The 22,220-nt window shown below is 37.8% G+C and overlaps 1 pseudogene; it reads left to right on the top strand.

The window, feature by feature from the left end:
• The first annotated feature begins 9,874 nt into the window (after nt 1-9,874).
• On the top strand, nt 9,875-18,801 carry LOC149164809 (expansin-A2-like; annotated as a pseudogene).
• Nucleotides 18,802-22,220: the final 3,419 nt, after the last annotated feature.

Genomic DNA, 22,220 nt, shown 5'->3' on the forward strand with positions numbered 1-22,220 from the left:
CATCTTTTAAAGGTATTAGAGATTCGTAACAAACAAATGACATAAGACAAAGAATTCACGATGACTGAGGTAGATATTTCTGAGCCTGTGAATCTTGCGTGCATTGATCTTTCCAATCCCAACCTTATGACAGTGAAACACAAGTTTGCAAGGTACTTTTAACTCTGAATTTTAATTTTCAGCTTTCATTTCCCTGGCTTTTCATTTAGTTCAATGATTTAGGCAGAACCGATTAAAATCATTATGTATGGAATGGTTGATTGATCTTTATATAGTCATGTGTGGACTCTAGATTTTTTTTATATTGTCCATCATGGCATCGATGAAGATTTCGGTGGATTTTTTCCCTTCTAGAGGAGGAAACGATGAAATTGTTGTGAAATGAGAACCATCGAGGTTACACTCTGTATCAAACAGAATCTCTTAATCCTTCCATTCAACCCAAAGGTCTGATGTGGATTTGTGTCTCCTTATATTTAATTTTTCTTGTAATTACAGCTGGCTCTGCTCAACTCTCAAAAATCAATCCATTGAAGTATTTCACTTCGTAATTTTTCATATATTCGTTTTTTCCAGGGGATTGGAAGGGGAGTTATGAAGCTTATGAAGCTAGTGTCGATAAAGGAAAGGTATTTCACTATCCCAATCAATGGCCTTCAATAGGTATGTAGTTCATCATTTGAAACAATATTTTTCATACGTGCCCAATGCTTAAAAATAGATTAAAGTGATGGTGTTGAAATTTTTACATCTTAACCACATACATATTCTATGGTATCTCCATTTCCCTTCCATAATTTGTAAAAATTTATTGTTTTTTCTCAACCCACCATTAACACAAGATTGTTCAATTATGAGATTACCCCATTAGATAGTGATAACTACAATTAGTGATTCACAAACATTTTTTTTTCATCTTGTAAATAACTACTACCATCTACCTGATACATTAGGCATGACGAGAGGCATCAGGTACTTGCATAAGGAATGCTTACACTAGGTTCTTCACTGTGACATAAAACCCGAAAACATCATCCTGGATGAAAATATCATTCCTAAAGTACCAAACTTCAGGCTAGCCAAGTTGTGGATAGAGAACATACTTTCTGCTTCTCCAGGATGAAAGGCACTAGAGGATATAAATGAATAAATTTTCATTTTATAGTAATAAATGAAATAGATTAGTTAAAGATGTAATTTTATCGAGCTTAAAAATAGATTAAAGTGATAGTATTGACATTTTTACATCATAACTATAAACATTTTCTTATATATATATATATATATTTGCTAATGCAAGAGTTGTGCCTTCTATTCAAAATAACCAAAAAGGATTAATTACATAAATTACAACCACCCTAGAGGAAACTGGGGACATAAAAATAACTTTCCACCCCAGGGTATGGGGCAACTAACCAAAGGCTCAACCATTGTGCCATGGGTACACTCCCCTAACAAAAGGTCCTTCACAAAACATATGCACTATAATCCATTACAATGGAGCGAAAGAAAACTAAACAAGATGGAACTGTAACCAGACCCAAAAAGGAATTAAACCCCCAACTATTCATATTTCGGGTCCGCAAAAGGGGAACAAACAATGTGTATGTGGCCCACCCGAAATTCCTTGATGCCCGCCACGAAGCTAGATAAGCACGGATGATAACAAAGAGACGTGCCTCAGACACGAACCCACCAACCTGCATGATGCATCTAGGCCGTTGATCCGCCTCCCCAGATCCAAAGGTTGAGGAACATATCGGATGGAAAAGAAGCCCAGAGAATACCCACCTAATGAGGGTGGGATTCTCTCTCCTACTGTAACCACATGTTTCATGTCGAGTGGCATCAGTTTTAAATCAGTGAAACCACTCCTGGTGTTGAGAGCTTCTGACCATATGTAAAACACCTTGAGGGCGGTATTGACACTGTAGGTTTTTATGAGGAAAGTTTCGAGTCTGCTGAGGAAGCAAAGACTCTGGCCTGAACCCATCAAACTGCAATTCGACTCTCCACCCTTGATCCTCAATCGCTTGATCCAACGGATAAGAGGAGTCTCCTTTTGAAGAAAACCAGGAGGGATTCCCGCCTTCCGAGCACCTGAAAACCTATAGACCAACCATGCCGGTTCACCGTAACCATTGCCAACAATTATGTACCTATGCTGGGACTCTGTTGTACCTTCTAACTGAAGGCTTTTCATCCCCTCTTCCCACTGAGCAAAACTGAGGTGATCTGTATTAGGAAAAACTTTAGAAAAAATATGCAAGCTGTCGAACGACTTCCACCCAAGAACTCTGTGTCTGAGCTGTTCTGGGCTGAAAAAGCTAACAAAGGCTTGCATACCATTTTCAAAATTACCTCTGGAAAACCACTTCATATTAAATGTGTATTGACTAAACCTAGCCTCTGCAACTGTTGACAATCTCTACGCTGATATATCTCTCGGTCCTCATTTGCCAGGTTGAGACAATCATCCCTCAACGTACCCTGTGGAACCTCTTGCCATCTATATTTATTACTTCTTTTAGTGTAGAGAGACCATTTATTAGCAAGTATGTCCGCCAATTTATTAGTTGTCCTTTGCACATGTGTGAAACTTAAGGTTATCATGTTCTAAAGGTGGAGATGAATTCTTTGATATACCTGAAGTACTCTCCAGTGTCTCGAGACCTTTTCCAAAGCCAAACCACAACAAATTTTCTTGACCGAATTGATGATCAGCTTAGAATCAACTTCAATTATGATATTCTGAAGATTATCGTGCTTCATGATTTCTAAACATTGCTCAAGTGCAATTAGCTCCGCCATATTATTTGTGGCTCTTCCCAAATTGAAATGAAAAATGTATTGTATGCAGCCATTTTCATCCCTTAACACCCCACCATAACCAGCCATACCCAGATTTCCTTTTGAGGCCCCATCTATGTTACATTTCATGAATCCCTGAGTGGGAGTATGCCAAAAGTCTTTCTCAGTGATCGGTTGCTTTACCATCCTATTGTTTCCTCGAGGAATAAGCCCCTGCATACCCAATTGAAGAAGTTTCTGCATATCACCATTTGAAGGGGGATTTTTATGGGATGTTTGCACTAAAGTCCCAACTGTCTCCTTAAGTTGTCTTAAGATCTGTTCCATGATTCTTTGGGAGGAACTTCTTTTATTTTTAAAGATTCTATTGTTGCGCTCTTTCCAGACATTACATATTAGGAAGCTTGGAGTTAAAGCCCAAGCTCTATTTATCGTTTCATAATCAGATAAATTTATTCTCCAGTTGCTAAGGGTATTGGTAATGCTTCCTCTGTCCCTGTCTGTTTGTCTAAAAATTAAGGAAATTCCATCCCACAACATGGAGGTAAATATCCAGGTGTTAAGGAGGTGCTCCATTGTCTCCTCTTGTGACTCACATAACTGGCATCTGGATGGGACTAAAACGCCCCTTTTCTTGATGTTCTCCCAAGTCAAAATTTTCTTATGATGTAGTAGCCACATGAACGGTTTGGTTTTCGTCCATCCTTGGTTCTTCCAAAGATTCTTCCAAACCCAATTCGGTTTTGTAGAATCAAGCTCCAGGGCTAAGTGCTTTGCCTCTTTAAGGTTAAAGGTGCCTTCATTGTTATTGCCCCATCTAAGTTGGTCATGATCAGTTGATATCAAAATTTTTCTTTGATCCAAAATTGCTATTAGAGCATCAGCCTTTGCTTTCAAGGGGCTATCATCCCTGTATTCCATTTTCTTCCAAGTTCTCAATTTTCCTTCATTATTTGTCTGATCCCAAAAATCTTTTACCCTTAGTAACCCTTTGGTGTCAGTATCATTCTTGAGATCCACAAAGTCCTCTCTTAACAGTTTAGGTTCCTGTTGCCATTTATCCTCCCAAAACCATGCCAAGTCTCCCGCTCTAATTTCCCAGAAGCTATTCTTTTGGACTATGCCTCTATTCTCCCAAGCTTTATTTCAGATGTGGGAGCCTTTTATAGTACCAGACATCCTTACGTGGTACTTTTTTTGCCAATTACTTGTATATTTCTCTTTCCAAATTCGAGCCCACGGAGCATCTGAATCTTTTATCTATCTTCACCATAATTTTGCCCCTAAAACTTTCTTTAGCACTTCAGGATCATCCAGTCCAAGACTTCCATGGTTGTTAGGTTTACAAATTATTTCCCAGGCTACCAAGGCCCCTTTCTTCCTCTCCTCCCCTTTACCCCAAAGAAAAATTCATTGAATATTTCTACATTGTTGCATAACTCCTTTTGGAGTTGGAAGGACTGAAAACATGAATATGGGGATTGTTTGAGGGATAGCTTTTGTAAGCACCAGTTGGCCCGCCAAGTTCAAATATCTGACTCTCCATCTTTTAGTCTTGTCTTGCAACTTATTAATCACTGGCTCCCAAACAATCTTGTTCAGAGATTTTTCTATAAGCGGTACTGCCAAATATTTGGAAGGTAGCATATCTCTTTGAAAGGCTAGAATTCTGGAGATATTCCGTTGAATAGAAATGTTAGTATTAAAAAAGAAAATCTTTCATTTGGAGAGGCTTGCCTCTGTACCCGCCGCCATAGGAAAGTCACTCGGGATTTGTTTATAAGCTAGTGCTTCTTTGACTGTGGGAATGCCCTGTAGCATGGTATCATCTACAAATTGTTGATGGGTCAAAGCCTTCCCGCTCTTGGAAAGTTTGAGGCCCTAGATCTTACCTGCTTCTTTAGCGGACTTGATGGTTCATCCAAGTCCTTCCATCATGAGAATAAAGAGAAAGGGGGAGAGAGGATCTCCCTGCCTGAGGCCTCTTGAAGGTTTAAAGGTCTTAGATGGAGAACCATTAACTAGAATTGAAAAGCTAAAGGAAGTCACTAGGGTCATTACCCATCTTACCCAGTTGTGGTCAAATCCAAAAGCTAGAAGGACCTTCCTAATATAGGTCCAATTTAACTTATCATAAGACTTTTCTAGGTCCAATTGCATAATCATTCCCGCCTGCCTATTACTCATCAATGAATGAACCACCTCATGTGCTTGAATGATATTATTGAGAATTTGTCTACCCTCCACATATCCTGTTTTCTCCACAAAAACCATAGTAGGAATAAGGGGTTTAAGTCTATTGGCAATTATTTTGGATATTATCTTATACACCACATTTCACAAAGCTTTAGGTCTGAATCTGTCTAGAGTCACAGCATTGTCGTGTTTGGGAATCAAGGAGATGAAAGATGTATTAAGCACCTTCAATATGGTTCTATTATTCCTGGAGTCCTCCACTACATTTAGAATATCTTTCTTGACAATATTCCTGCATGCTTTAAAGAAATATACATTGAAACCATCTAGGCCTGGTGCTTTTCCATTTTGCATTTCTTTCATGACTTCACTAACCTCCTCTTCATTCACCGACCTATTAAGATTGTAATTATCTTCTCTTGTTACTAGCCTAGGAATGTGCTTTGTGAAGTCCATGATAAATTGTGATCTATCTAAGATGGGTTCCTCTACTATGCTTTGAAAATGTTGAACCAAAAAAACTTCTATATCTTTATGGGTGTTGAGAAGTTTGCCTCTGGAGTCCTTGATTGTTGAGATCTTGTTGTGAGACCTGTGCTCCATTGTAGATCTGTGGAAAAACCTTGTGTTTCTCTCCCCTTCTTTTAGCAATTGAACTCTTGATTTTTGTCTCCAAAATATTTCCTCTTATTTACATAAGTCCTACCAATCATGTTGATGCTTGTTGGCTTGTTCATTTCTTTCCCCATCAAAGCCATCTGTGATAACAATTTGATTAATTTCCTCCATTTTTCTTTCAACAACTTTTTTCACTTCAAAAATATTACCAAACTCATTCTTATTCCAATATTTGAGCCTGAGCTTGATGTTTTTCAATCTTTTGTGTAATAGAAGCATTCTCGTTCCCTGGATCTGCAGATCTTCTTTCCACCATTTTTCAATGTTGATAATAAATTCTAGATGGGTGAGCCAGACATTTTAAATCTAAAAGGTTTGTTCTTTGGGGTTCCAATGTCGGTAACCTCAAATTGAACAGGCCAATGGCCCGAGCCACCGAAGGGGAGAATTATCACTATCATATCAAGGCCTGTGAGCATAAGGTCCTCTGAGATTATTAACCTGTCTAACTTTGAGGCTACTTGAGACTCTCCTCCTCTTTTGTTGTTCCAGGGAAAGAGGCCATTACTGGTATATGTGTCAACTAGCTTCATGTTGTCTATAAAATTCTGAAATGCTATAGAGTCTCTGCTTATAGTTCTAGTCCCACCTTTTTTTCTGACAGAGATTTGATCATGTTAAAGTCCCCGCCCAGAATCCACAGTATTCCTGAATGTCTATCTCTTAGATCCTCTAGAGAAGTGAGTAACCTGAGTTTATCATCAGGTCTTTGAGGGCCATAAACGTTTGTGATTAAATAAATCTTCTTGTCTTCCACATGCTGAATAACCACTGATAAATAATTCCTAGATGCCTCTCCATCCACTATGCCAATCTTTTGGGGGTTTCAAAGTGTAAGAATGCCTCCTACTATTTTGTCTTCCTTGACTTCTAGAAATTCAAATCTATTGAGGCATTTGCTGTGTATTTCTCTTATTTCTTGAATTGAACATTTAGTTTCCTAGATAAAAATCATATCAGGAGTTTATTGTTTCATTCTGTTGTTAAGAATCCTTTGTTTCCTTTTACATCCTAGACTTCTAATATTCCAAGATGTGAACTTCATTAGGAAATATTTATAAAGGAGTAGCTAGTTAGATCTCTTATCTTACCTGAATATATCATCAGTTTTCCACATTCCGTCAGTAGCTCATTTTCTTTTTTCTGCCCCTTTTCCTTCCTGGGTTTCTAGGAGTGAGTCGTGATGTGGTTTTCATGGTTTTCACCCCTTCATTGTCTTGCCTTTCGAGGTTTCTTTTCCCTCCCATCCCTTTAGCCTGAGTTCTCCATAGAAACAACTGATGCACTCTATTAAACTCCTCTTGAAGTAGTGAATCCACACCTCCCATGGTCCCCTGTTTCAAGAATCTTTCCAGATCTAGGTGTTCTCTTTCGAGAATATCCTGCAGTTCATGATCCTCCATTTCCACCTCACTCGGGGTCATTTCTTGGTCCATTTCCAGTTCCATGTTGCTCAACATAGTCCCATTTTGTTGGTTAATGTACTATGTCTTCTCACTATTTTCTTCATTTTCCTTCTCCCCTGGGCTGCCCTCCATGACCTAATCTACCTTTGTTACCTCTTCCTCTTCTTCTAGTACTTTGTACCTATTTGGACTTGCCTGTTACCCCTCTATGTGGTTTTTCTTTTGCAACCTTTTACCTCCTTTTCCTCTATTTCCCACTTTATGAAAGCTCTCAGTGTCTTTCCCTACTGTAACTTTACTTCTACTCTCTGTTTTTTTGAGAGGGAATTCTCTGAATAGATGCCCATGTTCATGGCATTTGCGACATCTAAAATGAATATGTTCATAATCTGCTCTTTGCACCCATTCTTCATCAAAAACTTCCAGGATCACCTCATCCGGTAAAGCTCTAGAGAGATCCATCTCCACACATATACGAGCGAAGGAGGTGTACTTTCCCCTTCTGGTTGCCTCAGATATTTTAACAAAACGCCCTAATTTATTTCCTATTGCTAATAAAGATTCTGGTTGCTAGTAATCTAGAGGTAAGGAGTAGAGTCATACCCAAACCGGGACCGAAGTGAAAGTCTCACGCTCCTGGACAAAATTCATCATCCAAGACCGCATATAGAGGCATGCAACTGCATAGAAGTAGGGTCCTCCTTCAAACACCATGTCTTTATCCTCTATGTTAGTAAAGACTACATTAAAGAAACCCTTTGACCCAAGATGTAGGTCTATATCCCCTTTAGGTTTCCAGTGATATTTAATCCATGCCTGTAGTGCCTTCTTTGTGGGCCATAACCCCATCAATTTACAAATGATAGCATAAGTCCTCATGTGATCCCTATGTGCCTGTAGAGCTGGATCACTTAATACCACTCTGTGTGTGACTGCGGTCTTAGGCTTACATGGACCCTTTTGTTTTTTGTTTTCTGCTTCCTGTTTCTTGTCCTCTCCCTATTTTTCTTTTAATCTATCTTCCTCCCTTTTATTAGTCTGCTTCTATGCATCGTCAATGTTCCCTTTCCTTCCTCTTGAAAGATCTTTTTCAACCTCCAGCAGTTTCTTGCCTCGGTTGGAGACTGCCTGACTGTAGGAGGGAGTGGAGCTCGCCCCTTTATGACCTCCATGGCGTTCAACACCTGAATAATTTTTGTAAACCCTAGCTCTTACCAGTCATCACCTTTTGCCCCTCTCCCTTTTATATATTCATTTTCTTTCCTAATTTGCAAATTTTTCTTTCTTTCTTGTCAACCAACCATTCAGACAAGATTTTTCAATTATGAAATTACCCCATTAGATGGTGGTAACTACGCTTAGTGATTCAAGAATGTCTTTTATACTATCATAAATAACTACTACCATTTCTTTTCTATTTTTAGATGATTTCGTGACTGACAACCAGAACGCTTACAAAAGCCTAGCATTGCTGCCATTTGAACTTACTGTAATCAAGCTTACTATTAAGCATAGCATTTATAAAAGCAAGCTTTATTTAAAACCACATATTTCTTCTCTTATCTTAAAAGCGTTTTTCTTTATTAACTCTTTAGTTTTTGAAAACATACAAATTAATACTATAAAAAAAATTGAGAAATAATAAGTGCACTTCCTATAAAATTATGTAGAGTTTTGAACTAAGGAGAACTCTCAAGTGTTAAAATGAAACTCCATGACTCTATTATTAACCATACAACTGACCTATAGGGTTACAACTTAATTTTATTTTTCCTCCGTTGGTCTTCCCAAAAGATATAGAATGCCAATGGCTATCCATACAACTACTATTGTGTCTCCTGCTTCATTCTCTCCATCCAGTGTCTACGAAATAACGAGTGCATGTGGCTGTCCATGTAGCTGCAGCTATGAAGGGTCTTTAAGGAGACGTTGAAATCATAGAAAAATTAAACGACATTGTTAACGAAAAGAAACCACATTATTAGAAAAAAAACATCAACAAAAAGAAACCGCATTATTAGAAAAAGACATCAACCAAGATTGAATTCATTGTAAGGACCAAATTTGAAAACCATTTTCAAAGAAGAAGAAAAATGACCAACCAAGCCATACAACAACAACATTGTAGATGTGTATTACATATTACAATATTTCGCTATTAAATATAGAAAATTTTCTTATTAGTTATATAAATTTTTGAATCTATAGAGCTTAAAGCTTTTAATGGAGATGAAAGTCTATTGATAGTGTTAGCAATGTTAAGAGAAAAGTTCAATTCCCTTGGTTGTTGAAGGTATATATTTGTTTCTTTGGTTTGCTTTAAATTGCTTCAAGCTTAACAAAATAGACAGTATAAATTAGAAACAAATGGAAACTAAAACAACCTTTTCCATTGTGCAAATAGATTTATATTTTCAATGATGTAAATTCAAATGCTTTTGAAGATCGTCTAATGAATAAAAAAAAAATATGTTTACTTTTTTTTAATCGAGTTTGAGAAAAATGTTTGCCTATTTACTAAGTTCCATTAAGGTTTTATAGTGTTTTAATGTAGCCACATTTTAAATTTTAAAGATTTAAGACACCATTTCATTTTGGCATTTTTTTATAAAAAAATTATTTAATATACACTTGTTACTAGAAGTACAGTTTTTTTAACTTTTTATCTTTCAAAAATTACATAAATATAAGCCCTTCCAAATAAAATTAAGACAAGCCCTTCACTGCGTGTCCGTTATAGAATGGTCAGATCTTTGTATATAAGAAATGCACCATCGCCGGCAATGAACGTGTTCGCCGGCCACCGTTTGTTTGAACGTGTGCCATAATCCACCCAAAAGCTCAACAACACATGTTTCCATGGGTACTGCCATTAGCGGAAGAAAATTTTTATTGTATTCATCCCCGTCAGAGTCCCCATTATATATATTTGGAAATCTCAGTTATGGATTTAGGCATCACTTCTCACATTAGATATTAGTTTAGGTGAAGTCTACTTATCTTAAGGCACCGTTTATTTCTTTGTAAAATGGCGCCTGTAATGCTGGCCACCATGTTCAGTTTCTTGTGAATACTTTGTACAACTTATGCACTAGATAGTAGCTGGAAATTTGCACATGCTACATTTTATGGCAGCATCGATGCATCTGGCACAATGGGTAAGTTCATACCTTCACAAAACTCCAGTCTTGTGGACATCTGCGTGGGCTTATAAAAAGTCTCAAAACTATTAGCTTTGCAGTTTCAGCGTCAGATTAACAATTTAACGCAATATGTTAGCTAAGAGAATCGATAGTGAAATTAATTTGACAGGCGGTGCGTGCGGATATGGTAACCTTTATAGCCAAGGCTATGGAACGAACACTGCAGCTCTCAGCACAACACTTTTCAACAATTGCGCTACATGTGGAGCTTGATACAAAATGAAAGGCAACTAGGAGTCGGACCCTCAGTGGTGTCTAGCGGGCACTGTGATAGTTACTGCTACTAACCTCTATCCCCCTAGCTCTGCTCTTCCCAATGACAATGGTGGATGGTTCAATCCACCTCTCCAACACTTCGACATGGCTCAACTTGTATTTCAACATATTGCCATATACAGAAGTGGTATTGTTCCAATAATGTTCAGAAGGTAATTAATTATTACCCTAGTTAGTCTGTGAACACTATATTCCTATTTTTCAATCATGAAAATTTATTCCCAACTTCATTTTATTTGGGATGAAATCCTAACTGGCAAGGTTAATATTTATGTATGCAGAGTACCATGCGTGAGAAAGGTGGAGTTCGATTCACGATCAATGGGCACTCCTTCAATTTGGTACTGATTATAAACGTAGGAGGTGTAGGCGATGTGGAGGTAGTTTCCATCAAAGGTTCCAACACTGGTTGGCAAGAAATGTCCAACAAATGGGGACAGATTTGGAAGAGAAACTCCTATTTGAATGGGCAGACTCTCTCTTTTGTTGAAATGCTAATTTTAACTGTCGTGCAGCGTCATTTATTGCAGAAAACCGCCGTGGGATTCCCCGCACCACCCTTTGCCAAAGGCTGGTATTTTTCCAAGGGGCAACGATCATAATCATCAATTGACACGTGGCCACAGTAACGTTTTCAAAACCACCATCCCTCGACGCGTAAAGCTCGTTTGAAAGGGACCTCTGGGGAATTTTTGATAGCCGTTCAATTGAAATCAAGGTTTGAAGTCGTCCGTTTGAATCAAGCTTTAATGTACAGGCCTGCACCATTACGTGACGTGAAGTGAATTCTCATTGACCACCAATTTTGTCAGTGAAATAGTTAATGTAATTAATGAAACGTACCACGGTTGATTAAATGTAGGTAAAGGATTTATTTCTGTTTTAATTTCACAGATGTAAATTATTTTTTTTTCTTTCATGGTAAGTGAAAAAAAATGTAATGCCCTGTTTTGGTTGAATATGAAATGTAATACCCAATTCGCAACAGAGTGAATGTAATGTTTTTGTTGTTCGTTTAGGAACATGTAATAAAAAAAAATCTCGCCGCAGTGAATGTAAGAGGGAATTTTTTTTTTTTACAGTAGCACAAATGTAATTTCTTTTTGAGAATATGAAATGATTGCAGCAGTGCATGTAAGCAAAGTTTTACACACAACAATGTAGAATTTACAGCTGAAACAGAGTAACTTTTTCAAGGAGAGACAGAGTAATTTTTTGTGTGGAACTGAAGCGTTCCTGTTTGTAATCCCTCTAGAAGAGGAAGACCCTTTTTTGTATTGGGCAATTTTATTAATGAATATAAATTTCTCTGTCCACATGTAAATCTCTGTCTTCAGCAAACAAATTTTTGATACTGTGGTAAAAAAAATAGAGCATTTTTTTCCTCTATTTATTTGTTTGGAATCATCAGAAATTCCCAACATGGTATCAGAGCTTGTCCAGGCTCTTTGAAGGTGTCAAAGAAGCTGAAGGAAGGATTTCTTGTTGCAGCAACTTCTTCAGCAGAGTGAAGACTCAGTCAAGAAAGAATCCAAAGTATTTCTCAAGTTAGTTTTTGTATTACTGCTGAGGACAGTCTGTTATTTTAGATACACAGTCAAGTATTTTGAAGCATAATTAAGAGTGCAAGAATGGCTGGAGCCAGCACTAGCATGGGTATTTGTAATACTCAGCTCCCACAATTTAATGGGAAAAACTATGACTATTGGGCAATAACTATGAGATCTTTTCTTGCTTCCCAAGACTTATGGGAATTTGTTGAGGATGGCTTTGAAGAACCAGCAGAGGAAAATGGGTTTAATAATTTAACTCAGGCAGAGAAAGATCTGTTGAAGAGCAATAAGAAGAAGGATTCTAAAGCCCTCTACTTTTTATATCAAGCAGTGCATGAGAGTGTGTTTCCAAGGATAGCAGCAACTAAGAGATCCAAAGAAGCATGGGAAACTCTCAAGATAGCCTATCAAGGCATGCAGAAAGTAAAGACAGCAAAACTACAGTTGCTGAGGAGAGATTTTGAGAATCTTTGCATGAAGGAGTCAGATAATATTGACTCATTCTTCACACATGTGATTGGTCTGGTCAAACAGATAAGGTCTCATGAAGAGATTCTTGAAGAAAGGAGGATTGTGGAGAAACTATTGAGGATCCTACCCTCAAGGTTCGCTGTGATTGTCACCACCATAGAAGAGACAAAGGATCTCACAAACTTCTCAGTTGATGAACTACGTGCATCAATGATAACACATGAGCAGAGATAGAGTAGGAATGAAAGCTCATCTCTAGAACATGCCTTTAAGACCCAGATGTCCTTTGGAAGAGGAAGAGGTCAAGGCAAAGGAAACAAGAGAGGAAGAGGCAGCAATCCAAATCAGAACCAAGGCCAAGGTAGCAGCCAACAAAGTGGACAACATCATGCTCAAGGACAAAGGTATGATAAATCCAATGTCTAATGTCACTATTGTAAAAAATATGGGCATTATGCAAATGAATGTAGGAAGAGCCAACATGATATGAGTAATAAAACTAGTGCAAATTTCAGTAGAGAAAATATCAGCCAAAATAATTTGTTTTTAGCTTGTAATATCGCTGAAGAAAAGAGTGAAGATGTATGGTTTCTAGACGCCGGTTGCAGCAACCATATGATAGGAAACATAACCCTGTTTTCTACGTTAGATCAGAATGTGAAGTCACAAGTCACATTACGGACTGATAATAAAGTTTCTGCTATGGGAAAAGGAGAAGTAAATGTTTTAACAAAGAAAGGTGAAAAGAAAACCATAGCAGATGTTTATTATGTTCCTGGAATGAAATGTAACCTCTTAAGTATTCGACAACTTGTTCAAAAAGGGTACAATGTTTTCTTTGTGGATGATGTATGCACCATCATGGATAAAACACCCAGCAAACAATGTATTGCTGAAGTGAAGATGACAAGGAACAGGATGTTCTCTCTCAGGATGAAAGTAGATTTTAAAAAATGGAGAAGAAATAGCAGCAGTGACTCAAGAGGCTTTCCAAAGCGAACCAAAGGATGAAAATTGGTTGTGGCACTTGAGATTTGGACATCTCAACTTTGGAGGTCTTAACTTGTTGAATAAAAAAGGAATGGTAAGAGGATTATCATTGATAGAGAAACCTGACAACCTTTGTGAAGGTTGTATCTTGGGGAAACAACACGGAGAAAGTTTTCCATCTGGGGAAAGCATAAGGGCAAAAGCACCCTTAGAGATTGTCCACTCAAATTTCTGTGGACCGATGCAAACTCCATCACTTGCAGGCACCCACTATATACTAACATTTATTGGTTATTTTACTAGAAAAACTTGGGTTTATTTCCTGAAGAACAAAAGTGAAGTGCTTGAAAGATTTTGCAATTTCAAAGAACTTGTAGAAAACCAAAGCGGGCTGCATATCAAATTTTAAGAAGTGATAGAGGAGGTGAGTATATCTCCAAAGAATTTCTACGTTTTTGTAGGGAAAATGGAATTCATAAGCAGTTTACCACTAGGTACACTCCGCAGCAAAATGGAGTTGCCGAAAGTAAGAATAGGACAATCATGGATCTGGCAAGGAGTATGTTAAAGGCAAAGCATTTGCCAAATTATTATTGGGCTGAAGCTGTACACTGTGCAGCGTACATTTTGAATATATGCCCTACAAAAGCAGTCATGAACAGAGTGCCAGAAGAAGCATGGAGTGGGACAAAGCAAGGAGTCACCCACATGAAAGTTTTTGGATGTGTGGCTTATGCACACATTTCGGATCAACTAAGGAAGAAGTTGGACAGCAAAGGGGAGAAATGTATTTTCATTGGGTACTGTGAGGAACCCAAAGCTTATAGGCTATATAACCCATCCACCAAGAAGCTTATTGTGAGTAGAGATGTTCAGTTCATTAAGGAGGAAGCTTGGGATGGAAGCATAGAGAAAACAATGAATGTTAAAAACTCTTTGTCACATGATGAAGATGGTGAGGAGATGGTTGAAATATCCCCAAATAGCAGCACCAACACAATGGCAGCAAGAGACACCCTTGAGGAGAAATGAAAGTGCTTCTCAAAGCACACCACAAGGAGGAAATTCAAGTGCTTCTTCAAGCACTTGTACACCAAATGAAAGAGGTAAGAAGTTCAGAAATTTAAGTGACATTTATGAACAAGTGGCAACAAATGAAGGTATGAACTCTTTGCTTGCTTTATATTGTCATGTTGATGACCTTGTTCATTTCAAAGAAGCAATTAAGGATAGGAAATGGATAGAAGCCATGGATGAGGAGTTTAATGCTATAGAAAGAAACAAGACATGGGATTTAGTTGAACTACCAAAAGGAAAGGAAGTCATTGGAGTTAAATGGGTCTACAAGACAAAGAGTAATGTTGAAGGAAAAATAGAAAGACAAAAGGGAAGACTGGTTGTCAAAGGATATAAATAGGAGTATGGGAGAGACTATGAGGAAGTTTTTGCATGAGTTGCTAGAATGGAAACTGTGAGAGCAGTGTTGTCCATAGCAGCACAAAACAAGTGGAAAGTTTACCAAATGGATGTGAAGTTATCATTCCTAAATGGAGTGTTAAAGGAAGAGGTTTACATTGAACAACCTCTAGGCTATGAAAAGAAAGGCTAAGAGCACAAAATGTACAGATTGAAGAAAGCTCTTTATGGGATGAAGCAAGCACCAAGAGCGTGGTACAGTAGGATAGATTCCTATCTACTGGAAAATGGATTTGAAAAGCGTGAGGGAGAACCCACCCTCTACATCAAAGAAAAGGATGGTAAATTACTAATTGTTGTGTTATATGTTGATGATATTATTTTCATAGGTAATGATGATTATCTATTGAAAATCTCAAAACAGTCATGAAAGAAGAATTTGAAATGGCTGACATGGGTTTGCAGAGATACTTCTTAGGAATAGAAGTATAACGAAATGAAAATGGAATTTTTATCTCACAAGAAAGATTTAATATGCAGGAGAGTAAGGAAAAAATCACTCCCACGGTGATGGGATTAAAACTCAGCAAAGAGGACAACAACAAAGATTTTAATCCTAGTTTGTACAAGAGCATAGTTGGCAGCCTCATGTATTTGACTGCAACTAGGCCGAATATAATGTTTGCTGTTAGTTTAATTTCCAAATTCATGGAGAGGCGAAAAGAAGCACATTGGCAAGCAGCAAAAAGGATTCTAAAGTATGTTAAAGGTACTAAAAGGTTTGGCATTTTATATACTACTTCAGAATGTTCAGATTTAATTGGATACACTGATAATTATTGGTCTGGAAGTGTAGATGATCAAAAAAGCACATCCGGTTATGTTTTTCACATGGTTTCAGGAGCCATTTCATGGGCTTCTAAAAAACAGCCTATTGTAGTGTTGTCTACAACAGAGGAAGAATATGTGGCAGCTATAGCAGCAACATGTCAAGCAATTTGGATGAGGAGGATTCTAAGGAGTTCATGCAAAGAGCAAGCAAAAGGAACTGTGATTTTTTGTGACAATAGCTCAGCTATTGCATTATCCAAGAATGTTGTGTTTCATAAGAGAACGAAACACATTAACACAAAGTTTCATTACATCAGGGAATTGGTAAACAATGGAGAGATTGTTTTAAAACACTGCAGGACTCAGGAGCAGGTTGTTGATATTCTGACCAAACCATTGGAGTAGAAAAGTTTTGAGTTTTTGAGGAAATGTCCGGGTATGACTGATAACCCAGCAGTTGAAATTAAAGGGGAGCGTTGAAATGCTAATTTCAACTACCGTGCAACGTCATTTATTGCAGAAAACTGCCATGGGATTCCCCGCACCACCTTTTTCCAAACGCTGGTATTTTTCCAAGGGGCAGCGATCACAATCATCAATTGACATGTGGCCACAGTAACGTTTTCAAAACCACCATCCCCTGGCGCGTAAAGCTCGTTTGAAAGGGACCTCTGGGGAATTGCTGATAGCCGTTCGATTGAAATAAAGGTTTGAAGCCGTCCAATTACGTGACGTGAAGTGAATTCTCATTGACCACCAATTTTGTCAGTGAAATAGTTAATGTAATTAATGAAACGTACTACGGTTGATTAAATGTAGGTAAAGGATTTATTTCTGTTTTAATTTCACGGATGTAATTTTTTTTTTTTTTTTACGGCAAGTGAAACAAATATGTCCGCCCGGACGAGCCAAGCATGACAGAAGGACACGCACACATTCTACCACCCTTCAGCATTTAAGGAGGGGAATTAAGAAGGTTGACAGAGAAGTCCTGTCGACCATCAAGGCGATTCTTGAGAAGCGCATCATGGCGCTTCATAACAGCCTTCTCCCAGACATTCTTACGCCATTTCTCGCTGCAACTGTTTCGTTCTCGCCGGAGGTGACGGAGGTTCTGAACTTTGATTGTGAATGTGAGTGTGATGCTGCGGAGGAGTGGGGCAATTGGCAAGCTCACAAGCAAGCCAATTGCGCCTCTGAGAATTTGGTAACGCCTCTCTGTATGCGCCTTTCGTTAGCTCCTGCTCTGGCTTCGTTAGAAGGTGAGGGCACTCGGAGCTTCAGCTCGTATCCGCGTCCATTGTTAAGTCCTGTTCTGGCTTCGTTAGAAAGTGTGGAGGCTCAGAGTCTCAGCCCTCAATCAAACATTAAGAAAGAGGGTCAAGGCTCTGCTGCCACTGCTCTCGGCAATTGGGAAACTCAAACCTGGTCTGGCAGCATTTCTAGGCCGACTCCGCTGTTTCACTGTGGAATTAAGCGCTCTGCTCATAAGACCAGCATGCAGCGTACTAGGGGAAGAGGCAGCGGCGGCAGGGGTGGGTATAGTGGCAGAGCCCCCTCGACTTCCTCCTCAATTGAGGAATCCTCTGAATGCAGAAGGCCGAGGGGAAGGCCCCCGGGCAGAGGCAGAATGGGGGAACAGCCTGCGCGCATGGATTGTGGGCACACGGAACACCCAATGGTGCGTTACCGCCTCCCCTGCACCTTAGCTAATTCCACTTTCTTTGTGACTGTCTCTGTTGAGCATTGTAGCAATCCATGGGAAGATGAGGATGACATCCCTCGGGCCAACCCTCCGCGTGTTCCTGGGATTGTTCCCATGGTGGATATGGAATTCCCTGCTGTTGAGATGATGCGGCCCTTACATGACCCGGGAGCGAGCCTGAGAGAGCCTATTGGTGACTCAGGCGCTGGCCCAAGCGACCGTGGAGCGCGCAACCTTGGCAAAGCTATCCTTCAGCCTCCACGCTGCAAGGCAGAAGATGAGCCGCAGACCACTGACGAAGATTGACATGCCCAGCTCGCACTCCAGGTTCTACAGCAAGAATTTTTCTCAGTCAGCTTCCTATGCGGTTATATATGAGTCTGTCACTCTGTCTCTATGTAATGGTGTCGGTTTTATGTTATCTCTGTTCTGTGTCGATGTTCTGCAAGTGTATATGTCCATGTGTCAGCTGCATGAATGTGGCTCTAAGTCTTTATCCATGTGTCCTCTGTCCATGTGTCCTATGCAATTCTGGCAAGAATTCTCAAGTGTCTACTGTCTGTCCACGGACAAATTTTACAGGGCCGCGGCCCCGTTGTAATTTTCACAATGTAACTCTGCTCTTGCTGTAATATAATAGTTTAGTATTACTTAGAAAAAAAAAAAGTGAAACAAATATGTAATGCCCTGTTTTGGTTGAATATGAAATGTAATACCCAATTCGCAATAGAGTGAATTTAATGTTTTTGTTGTTCATTCTGGAAAATGTAATTAAAAAAAAACTCGCCGCAGCTAATGTAAGAGGGACTTTTTTTTACAGTAGCACGAATGTAATTTTTTTTTGAGAATATGAAATGAGTGCAACAGCGCATGTAAGCAAAGTTTTACACACAGCAGTGTAGAATTTATAGCTGAAATAAAGTAATTTTTCAAGGAGAGAAAAAGTAATTTTTTTGTGTGGAACTGAAGCATTCCTATTGTAATCCCTCTGGAAGAGAGGAAAACCCTTTTTTGTATTAGGCAGTTTTATTAATTAATATAAATTTCTCTGTGCATATGTAAATCTCTATCTTTAGCAAACAAATTGTTGATCTTGTGGTAAAAAAAAACAGAGCATTTTTTTCCTCTGTTTATTTGTTTGGAATCATCAGAGATTCCCAACACCTTTCCTGGTCACCACCGGTGATGGGAGAACCATCACTTCTTATAACGTCACTCCTACAAATTGGCAGTTCGTCCAGACATTTAAAGGACTGCAATTTTAACCCATTTTCTTTTGCATCAAAACTAACCTGCGGAGACTACAGTAGGCAGTATCCCTCGTGTTGAACCAAGGATACCACGATTGCTGCCCATCTTTAATTTTTACTGCTATATAGAATTGATATTCATTTACTGTATATTTTCGCGCTAACTAGACGCGGTGATATATTGTATCAGTGGCATATTTCTCATAAATTCCATAAATGGGCGCTTTTATATTTTCATCGTTATCGTTGATGGCAATCACTGGAGATTTTCATGGCTTCTACTGGTGCATTCTCTATATGTATGGGGTGATTGAGGGAATTTATTTTGGTTGCCTTCGGACACATTAATTGAAGAAAAGAGTTTTACGTAATCATATATAGGGAACGAATGGGGCTTTGACAAACTTATTTCCCAGGTGAGTGAAAGCGCTGGAGGCATTCAAAGGCCTCTACGATTTTCAGGCTAGTACTGTGAAATTGGCAATATTATCTAATATTTTACTGCAAGAAATATTCTTGCTTCCTAATGCCTTGCTAAATTTCTGATACTTGTTTCACTAGCGAGTTAGCGGTTGTTTGGAAGTTTCTGTGATTTGAAACTTTGAAGACATGATACGCACAGTAGAGGAACTCGAACTCTTTTCTATTGACGACCTAACAATGCAGTGCTTGCTGTATTTTACAATTTTGCCAATGAAAACCAAATGATCCAATGCCTGGTACTAGCTCAATGGAACCCTCTCTCATTTCATGTAAGAAAGCTGGCCGTAATCGGCCACACCTATAAAGTTGAAAACAAAATCATTAAAAACACAGTAGCCTTTCCATAAATTCCAATTTCAAAACTCAAGATTAATATTCTTCAACCACAAAATTGTTATAATTTTGTTTCAACTTTATACGCTTCATACATACAGGTTCATTATAACACTTTTCATATCTCTTGTAAATTCCTTCCTCCTAAAAACTACAAAATTTGCACCCAGAGTTTTGACACGTACCCATTTTATAATCAAGGTTCAACACTTACCCACAGCTAATGAAAGCTTTAGTGGTGACATTTGTAGGCAACACTACATAAAGCTTTGATCGCATTTCACGGGTTCAATAATTCAAAAAGAACCACCCAGTATGATTATCTATCACTATAATCGTTTATAAATGTGAATGGAATATAAGTAATCTTTTGACCCATATGAGAGGGCCATATTTTTCTTGGAAATTTTTGGGAGTATTCTGTTTAGAGTTGTTTTTGGTGTGATTTTTTTGAAGTTTTTAGAGTGGTTTTTTTTGTCTAATTTTTCTGAATTTTGGCAGAAATTTATTGAAATTACAATTTTGATGAGTAACTTATTCAAAATCCTTAGCAGTTTTTCAGGGTGGTGAATCCACATATACAATAAAAAACACAATTTAAATAACACAAATCAAAATTTCACGGCAAATTTCAAGTCCAAAAAATTTCACTAAAATCAACTCCATTTGGTTTTGCGACCTCAACTCATCTATCCATATCACATGGCCCACATTCTCTTTTGTAAATGCCACACTTACTTCTTCATGAACCACTTGGACATGTCATTGAGCTTTGACAACGGTTGATACAGTTGGCAGCCATGTTTTGAAAATAAAGACCGTTGGTACAGTTGGCATCCATGTTTTGCATTTGCGAAAATAATAACATTTCTTCTACCGTCAAAATAAATATATTATGTTCGATTTAAAAAATTATATATAATTTATAAAAATAATTCATAAATTAAATATTCTTTTCAATTTAAAAATTTATATATAATTAGGCCGATAGGCCTTTCCTATGCATCAACTTTTCGTCAACATTTTTACTTTGATCCGTTAGATCAGATGAAACACTTTCAACCGTTGATCTGAACTAGAAAACAAAACAATGGAAAATCAAGAAAGCACGGAAAGTAAAGAAAGCACAAAAGCTCAAAAAAGATTCTATGCAAAAAAAATCAAGAAAGCATGAAAAAGATCATAAAAATCAAAGATCGAAAGAAAAAAGCTCAGAAAAGCAAAGATTTTTGAGGATTTTTAATTTTTAAATGCAATGTATTATTAATTTATTTTTATAATTTAATTGAAATATAAATTTTAAATTTTAAATTTAAAAATTAGTTTAGATTTATTTTTAATAGTTGTAAGTTTATTATGTGTTAAGAGGGATTTTTTTTGACACTTTGATTTGTTAAGAGTGAAAAGAGATTTGATTTTTTTGGCATTTGGTAGATGTAGAGTTAAAATGAATTTAGATTAGTTTAAATATTAACCTTTAAATAACTCACATTAGAGAAAAATACCATGGGAAAAAACCATAGATTAAAAATATGATAAGGAAAAACCATGGGTTGGAAAATTTTATATTTTATATTTTAATTTTAATTTGACTAAGTCAAAATGTTAAACATTGTAACATCTCTCTAAAATAATTAAATTCAATTTAATTCCATGCTAGCTCCCATCATTTTCCTGCTCAAAAGATAGGCGTTCTCAACACCTTAGCTACTTCGGCGGGCGTTGCAAGTTTATGACGAAAATCACCTTGAAGATGAGAAAACTTACCTCCTGGAAGTTTTTAATAAGAATGGTTATAGTAGGTCTCAAGGTCTTAAGGCTTTTCAAAATGCTGAAAAGGGTCCTAAGAGTAAGATTGACCCCAAGGATTGGTCTTCCGGTGTTCATCTTCCCTTTATTCAAGGGACCACGGATAAAATTGCTAGGATCTTGAGGAAGCATGAGATTCATTCTTCTTTTAGACCTCTTAACACTATATGAAGTTCTCTTCATTTTGTTAAGGACCCGATTAACCCCAAGGATTAGAAGGGTGTTTATATCATTCCCTGTTCTTGTCGAGCTCCTTATATTGGTGAGACCGGTCAATCCATTAACCAAAGGATTTGTGAACATGCTGCCGACATCAGGCATGGAAGGTCTCGCTCCTCCGCTTTGGTAGAGCATGCAGAAAAAACCAATCATCGCATCTCCATTGAAGAGGCTAAAGTCATTGCGAGGATTGACCATTTTCATTATCGTAAATTTAGAGAGGCCTTAGAAATTGAAAAAAAAAGACTTGTTAATTTAAATAGAGATGATGGCTGGAGTATCAACAGATGCTAGATTCCTGCGCTTTCTTCCTAAAAAATTATTTTTATTTATTTATAGATTAATTAATTAATTTTTTTTGTTAATCCCCATATTGCTTAGTTTATGACTCTCTTAAATTATTTTTGGTAATATGAATAGGATTAAACCTTAATATTAATATAATATTATATATAATAATATTCATTAATAAGATTATATAGGGTTATGAATCCTTTCTCACTTGAGGGGGGATGTGAAAAAGAGAGCGATGAGGGCTATGTCGGCAGGAGGACTCAAACCAGGGCAGCCTAGGCCATCGGCCTAGGGTG

This window comes from Pinus tabuliformis, chromosome 5_1 (genome assembly GCF_031772625.1).
Source record: "Pinus tabuliformis cultivar Carrire ecotype Pingquan chromosome 5_1, CPIR1, whole genome shotgun sequence".
Classification (NCBI taxonomy): domain Eukaryota; kingdom Viridiplantae; phylum Streptophyta; class Pinopsida; order Pinales; family Pinaceae; genus Pinus; species Pinus tabuliformis.